Genomic DNA, 7,739 nt, shown 5'->3' on the forward strand with positions numbered 1-7,739 from the left:
TTCACCTCGATTATCTTTAATTCTATTTTATATCCTGGAGTCAAGTGAAATTTGACTTTAACGCTTGCTTACTTGTAATCGATCCTATCCATTTGAGTATAGTACTCTGTCGTGATAAGCCAATGTGCAACTATTCTCAGTTGGTAGGCAGATACTCGAAAATATCTTCCCGCAGAATTGGATTTTGTCATCGTCTATTTTAAGCTCTATATCACGACGATTTTTCGTCAGCATGCGTCATTTTCGGCCAGGTTACTGATTAAGAAATATGAGACGAGAAATAACTGATTGCCGTCCCTTTTTGGGAACACATCGAAACTTCTCTAAATCACTTCTATCACCCGCTACTCTACCTCACTCTCTCCCGCCTCCATAACCTCCTTCCCTCCTCCGTCTCCCCTCCACCATAACCTCTAACCCTTCACCTTATTTCTTGCACTCCCTCCCCTTCGCCCCAATCTTCTCTTTCTCAATGCTAAACATCGTACCTCTCTGTCTCCTCATTCCGCCGCCCAACCATTGACTGGGATGGAAAATGTTTTATTAGGAAACATATCAGTTTCAAAATGTGACAGGCAAACTACATTCTCCATTACGTCAGTTTTTGTTTAAGGTGTAATAAGCTCTTTCTTAAAGTGAAAGAAAAATGAAAATATTGCAAGGAATATCAGACAAAATTTATGTCATATGCGTAGTGAAATAAAGTGATCACCATTTGCTAATTAGTATCGCTCGGTGGCCACCTTAGAGTCGGCAATTTAAGGTGGACAGAGCCGTATCTTGAACTTAAATACGAATACTTTTTCAGTATAATTGAGGCTATTGTGTATTTATACGTTATTATTAAGCATACTAATTGTTCTGATTTTTATTTGCAGAATTTTCTTGAAGCCTTAGAATTTCATCAAACGCCGGGTTGCAACCACCTTATGTGGGCTTAATTTGTGCTCCCATGTGCTAATAGTTTGTATAAATCCCGATCCTAGATATTTATAGAATAGTTTTCTTGAATAAAACAGAGTCTGTCTTCGCTGAAAATCTTATGTTGCGATAATGTCGATGTCTAAAAAAATATATTTAACCCCTCGAGATTAATGATGTTTGAATGGGTTCTCGTTTGTAAAAATGTAGACGTGAAAAAGTCTCATAGTGCATCGTCGGGTCACTTCATTTTAAATTTTTTTACAGCATGTGGATTTAAAGAATTGGGTATCATCCACTTCCACGAATCTAGGTCGATTTCACACTTGCCAACCTCTGATAACCGTTTGCCAATGGCACTCTGCGAATAATTTTACAAGATATTATTTTCCACCCACATTTTAAGTGGTCTCGCGCTGCAATTATCAGTTAGTGTTCGTTATTGTCAATAGTCTAAAGGTAGTTCAAGCGAATCATTCCGTCCCAGTTCGACGGATATGATACATGGTGAGGTCTGGAAAGCTTTAATGAAATCGGTGCACACATTTCATTCGTGGCCCACATTAAGGGTGCGAAGTGGTGTATCACGTTATCGCCATCATGATTTAGCCTATTTGTTGAGGGTGTGTACACACACGGACACGTTGGAAAAATTTATAAATTATTTCAGTGAAAAGAGGATTTTATTGAAATTTAAATATTATACATTACGGGAAATATATTGTATCAAATTCCTGATGATAATAATATACAGGAATTTCTTTTCGAACCTTTTCAGAATTATTTATGGGATGTAGTTTTATGTTGAAGAATGCCTGTGATTATGTCAACTGTTTATTCCTAAAAAAAATGTCGCTTACTCCTGAATTGATGAGTGAATTTATTGGAAATTGTTTGAACGATTTTCTTCTTCTGAGAGGCTCTGATCAATTAATTCGTACAATTCCAGTAATTTCTCGCATAATAAATCACCATTTGTTAGTTAAAGTTAATTGAAACATTTTTTTAAGAAAAGGATTCTGATTCGAGCCGATGTAGCCGATTGTAGCCGATGTAACGTCGTGGAATTTACTTATACCAACACCACGGTTATCAAACCGAAGATTGATTCTATAGGTTACGATAGAACTCTCCTAGTACTAAACTCAGAGGAGTGTTATATTCGTTCCTTCTCCTCTGTCGTCTGAAGTTTCCCAGGAAGATCTGGGACCCGAAAAATTACAAAACTTGGCTGTAGCAGGAGAGGGTGAGATAGTTTAGTGGGTACGGCAGTGGACTACTGAGCTAAGAGTCCGGGTTTGATTCCATACCTCTAGGTGACCTTAGCTTGACTTCACCGTGATTTTTGGTGTGCCAAATCTTCCTGCAAAATCAGAGGTGGTATAGCCAAAGAACTCAGAGTGTCCCTACAATTATAAGTAAATATCACGCACCGTTGGCTTTAGGTGATTTTTCATCTAGCAAACCAATCCTCGGGTCAATCATTGTGGTCTGTTGTAATGTTGTGTATTCAAAGAGTTTATAGACGTCTACCAATAATAACGGGGAGTTTCCAATGGGCCTTAAAGTTCTGTTTTAATGTATATTTTATCTCTACGATGGGATAATATCTTGTAGAAAACTATTATCTACGTGTGAATAATAATATCGGTTATATTTGTAATAATTTCATGATGTATATATCTTTAGGTGGGACAGGAAGTTCAATCTTAAGACGGAAATTTTGTAATAAGCATCAACTGGCCGAACGAAGGTCACCGCAGCATTTTAAATGCATAATATTTTATAAAATCGCTTTTTAACGTGAATGGTGGTTTTATGGGTTTGTTTAGAATGAGAATAACTGGAAAAAAGCCTATGATTCCATTATATTTAAGTGTGGGTGTAGTAATTATCGATATATATTTTTACTGCTGGGGCCAGAATCCCACAAAGCTGTGGCTAAATACATGAATTAAATCAAGTTGACTTGAAAAAAAATCGTATTGAGTGTATGTATTTTGGTGTTCCTCGGTCGTATCTTGCTTTTATTTATCTCTTCTATATCAATTTCGTTGGATGCCTAAGTGAAATTAGAGGAAATAACTTCTGCTTTCCTCAGGAGTGACCACAGTGAAAATATGACCATTCCCTCTGACTATTTAGGATGAGGCAGTATTATTAACGGTACCCTGCCACGCAAATTTTGGACAGCTGAAAACTACTGCAAATTATATGCTTCAGGATATCTAAACATCTTTAGATAATGAACACGAACTTTGCCCTCCTTTAGTGTATTCTTTCTATACCCTCTGCTCTTTTCATGCCGTAAAATGTTTTCACTTCGCCGAATTCCTGTTATATTCTCCCTTTGGTGAAAAATTTCAATGCCTTATTCACCATATTTTTTTCCTTTAATTCGAGTTTTCCCAGGAAGTGTTTTTCCTGAAGCCATTCCATTTAACAATTCTTCATATGTCTTTTCCTGTTAGGATTATTTGCTCTATCTATTCTTCTCTAGACGATGATCTCAAACTGACTGACACTAAGTCCATTCCCTTTCCCTCTCTTAAAAATCCCTGCAAATTATTCACTAATTTTGTGAGATCCGTTTTTTCCTTAATTTATTTTTGTGAAAAATGTGTACCGAAGGAAAATTTTCAGCAAATGTTTATATATGTATATGATCCCCCTGCCAATATCCACAATACAAACTTCCGCTTAAATATGTAACGTTTGTTAGATATTTTAAATAATTTCGTTCTTTTTCTGACCTATATTTGTTGCAATAATATCGGACCGATATATCACTAACTAATGTAACTTGCAGAAACCTGTGAATATGAACAAAAATGGCGGTTTAAAATTGCCTTACTTTACTACTTTTCACATGGCTATATTTTTAAAATTCAATTTAACACCTGAAATTAATGTACTTAAATATGTTGTAATGGGCTTTGAAATAATTTTAGTAATTCACAAAGCGATATTAATGTTAAGCGAAATTTTGGCTACGAATACACTTTGCTTTTGTTGCTTATTTCATGCAATGTTCACGTCTTATATTTGGCACCTCTTTTATCCTACAAGTTATAATTTTCAAGTCCTCGATCTTTTTCTATGATGACTTTAGAGTGTTACTCAAAATTCCTGGTTTCAACGTATATAATATGGTTTTGAGAATCGGAGTGCCATGTATTAAGGTCTTAACTGTTCTGAAAAGTTTTTCGTTCAAGGTTTAGAGCAAGATAGCTTAAAGTACATGAAATGTTGATGATGACGCAGTAAAAATGTACTATCTGATGAGCATTATGTGAATATTTTTTAAAAACAACAAATTAAATTCCTGTCACAATATGCGGCCATGGTTTTTACATTTTATATCTGAACTTGTTGGAACAGACCCATTATGCATTAAACACAGTTTGTTGTAACAAAGTTACCCACCACTCACGCATTGTTGGCAAGGCCTGAGCAGATTTGATGAACTTGCATCGCATTCAAAGTTTTGCCAAAAAAATTGTCTATTTTGCTGATTAACCTTGAAAAAGACGTAAAGATGCTGTAACCTTTTGGAACTTCTTCGCATAAAAAAGTAGCGTGGGCAATTACTATCGGTGCAAAATCCATTATACATGCGTCCTTTTGGTTAAGACGATCAACATTTGTGTGTTGTCATTGGACATTCATTTGAACTCAGTAAAAAGTTGGTGGTTTTGGTTCATAAATTCATACTTATAACGTCTACAATTCATCTACGATTTATAATGGTCATGCCGAATAATAGATTATTAAGTTTGCTTTAAGAGTATGTAATTTCTTACCGCCATTCAAAAATAATTTTTAATTATACAAAATGAATGCGTATAGGTAAGGATATTTCTTATATGATCATATTATTTCCACCAAATTGAGATAGGACGGTTGACCTTTGCAGTAGCGTACAAACAGTGGCTTCTTGGTAAAACTCTCACGCGAATTACTGAGCCAGTTTAAAGACCTTAAGGCTCATGGTCCTATCCCTTGGTTATCCTTGCTTGGACTGCTTGTAGTGCACAAACTATTCTTTAAGCATCTATTTTCCCTTTTCAACTGGTGCAATGTTATTCTTTAATATTTATATCACATAAATTGTAACATCCTGTTATTTTTTATAAACACAATATTCCACCAAGAATCAATAAACACTTCGATGGCTTTAATAGTGTACCATTCCGTCTCGTTCACTAAATTCCATTCCATCATAGTTGCTCATGAATTAATTATTTGGATTAACTTGGTCATTTGTAATTTTATTTTACGGAACTACTGTTCAAATAATGGTAAATCGAATTGTTTTATTCCATATATCATTGGGTTTTCTAGACAATGCATACAATATTGTAAAAGTTTATTACCATGAAGTATCATTCCATATTTTGAAACTTAATACTATGAAATAATATTATAGAGCATTTTTAAAATCAAATACTATATCATACTGTGCCATGGAACTCTTTTGGAAGATATTCTCTCACGGTCATCATATTTTTCCAAATATATTCATGATAATTATCCATATGAATCGTGACGTACAAATTCATTTTAAGGAATAATAATCGTTGTTCACACATTACGGGTTTTAACTCGTCCAATTATAAAAAGAATTTTGCATGCCAAGCGTTGTAGTCAGTTTATAATTTCAAGTAATAGTCGAAAGTAAGTAACTTCAAGCGTAAATGATCATTCAAATGAGTTAGTTGGAGTATTAATGGATAACTGCATAAAGAAATCTTCTACTCACTTCAATCGGCACCAGCGTCAGGTCAGACCTCACGTTATTTATTCCGTCCAGCTCAAAGCCGTCAGCAAGCAGGACTTAAGCTCTCTTTTTTTGACGCAGAGTCTTTTGAATCAGCCTCCTTAGCTATGGGCCGTTGTCACCGCTGAAGCCAATCCTTTCCTCGCACGATGAAGAGGCGACGCTTCGGAGAACACGCATAGTGCGCTAGCACCCATCCAAGTCATCGCGATGAATCGTGATCGGAGCAGGCGTCGCAAAAGCACTGATTGTCTTTAAAAAGGTTACCAGAATTGGTATGGCACATTTGAGAATTTTCTTGGAATGTATTGTTTGTTGCTCTCGTTAATGTAATCAGGCATTCACGCGGAATATAATCGGATAACACTTCCTGCATTCCCTTCTAAAGGTTCTTATTTGTACAGTTCAGTAATAACTCATGGAGTGAATTCGAATTATACGGGTGTTATTCTAATTGACAGTTGAGTGGTGCCACCTAGTTTCTTTCATAATTTGATATGCATAAAATATTATGGACTCGTATCGCCGCACAAAATCAGTTGTCTTCTGTGAATCTTATGCAGAGCATCTATGTATTAATGATGAGAGAGGAAATCATTAGATATTTCCTAGGTTCAATATTAGTATGATTTCTAGGATTAAAGTGGGAATATCTCGTCAAATACCTCTTGATCACTTATGGTACATGAACAACATCTGTCATGAGTGGCACACCAACATAATTTCTTCGGATCCAGAAGTTCCTGGGCTAAGTCATCAGACAAATCACACTGTTGCACGCGTGTCTATAGGTTGATAGGGACATATCCCCAGAGTTGATTTATGGTGCTCCCCAAAATGTCCTGCCGCCGGTCGTTTCGGGATACTGTTCGTTCCACTTCAGGACTGGTTATGCGGCCGTTGAAGTCACTAAGGGCCGCGAGGGATCGCTTGTTGAAGTCTCCGCCGCGTGTTGTTTAAAGGGGGGGAGGGGCAAAGGAGGCGCCCTTGTAAACTCCGCAGCTAAATTCGCTGGACGCGTAGTCGCGCCACCGCAACACTCGTTCGCCGGAATGAGCTCACCTCTCAGGTCCCTTCGGGATGCAGAGGAGTCGACGAGCAGCGGCGAGGGAGAGAGAGAGATAGAGGGAGGAAGAAAGAGAGGGAAGGGACGTCGGACTCAACGGGGGATGGCTGCTGGTATGGAGTGGAGGAGAGGAGTGTGGAGGGTCGCCAGGTCTTCCCGAACCATCCGCCCCGTTCATAGCGCGCGGGCAAGGGCAGAGAGGGGGGGAGGGCGTGGGGAAAAGGAGGGAAGAGTGGGGGAAAGGGGAAGGGGATATCCCACCCCACATCTCCGTAGGAGGAAGACACTACGGCTCTTGACTGCTGCTGCCATCACATCGCATATTGCGCCAACTTCTCGTCTCACGATTTCCTCACCGGGAGGAAAAACGCTCCATAGTGATTTCGTCTTTTACTCTTTTTTTTCTCCCTTCCCGGTCTCCTTGAATGAGAGTCTTTGAAAGTCTATAAGATTGTAAAAACATTTGGTTTTACAGAGTGTGTGAGGTTGTGTTTAGAAGCGCACAATCTGTTTTCCATCATTTCCTTGATGCCCGTCATATGTAGATTGTTCTCAGCTTTCATAAGTGGTTGACGGGTGATGGATTGTTTGCCTAGAAAAGTAATTTAACTTTGAAATTCAAGAGTGAAACTGACACCTTGCCTCGCATCCGTGTCTCTGTGTACTTGCGAATTTTTGTCATGTCAAGTTCAAAGCAGGTCTCATTGGACAGATGTTTCTTACAATGAAATATTATTCCTTTATATGATTGCTTTTAACTCCAAAATTTTCCCTGATAAAATTCGTGTTGAATCGCATATCTATTACGGGTAATATTTGGATATTTATTTCCTTTTATCAATTGTGCCAAGAATTACTATTGCATAAATAATGACGTAATTTTTTCTTCTAACCAGCCCTGGAAAAAAGAAATATGGTGCTATTATAGTTACTCTAACGTTTTAACCGAAAAAGTACACGATCTTTCATAAA

At 37.5% G+C, this 7,739-nt stretch overlaps 1 protein-coding gene across 1 annotated transcript in view; it reads right to left on the minus strand.

The window, feature by feature from the left end:
* Nucleotides 1-5,784, minus strand: part of LOC139696657 (zygotic gap protein knirps-like) — a 67,194-nt gene extending 61,410 nt beyond the window's left edge. The window contains exon 1 of the mRNA XM_071595472.1: nt 5,684-5,784. The gene's annotated coding sequence lies outside the window, so the exon portion shown is untranslated. The remainder of the gene's footprint in view (nt 1-5,683) is intronic.
* Between the last annotated feature and the right edge of the window lie 1,955 nt (nt 5,785-7,739).

This window comes from Hetaerina americana, unplaced genomic scaffold (assembly GCF_022747635.1).
Source record: "Hetaerina americana unplaced genomic scaffold, ioHetAmer1.1.p SCAF_7, whole genome shotgun sequence".
Taxonomy (NCBI): Eukaryota; Metazoa; Arthropoda; class Insecta; order Odonata; family Calopterygidae; genus Hetaerina; species Hetaerina americana.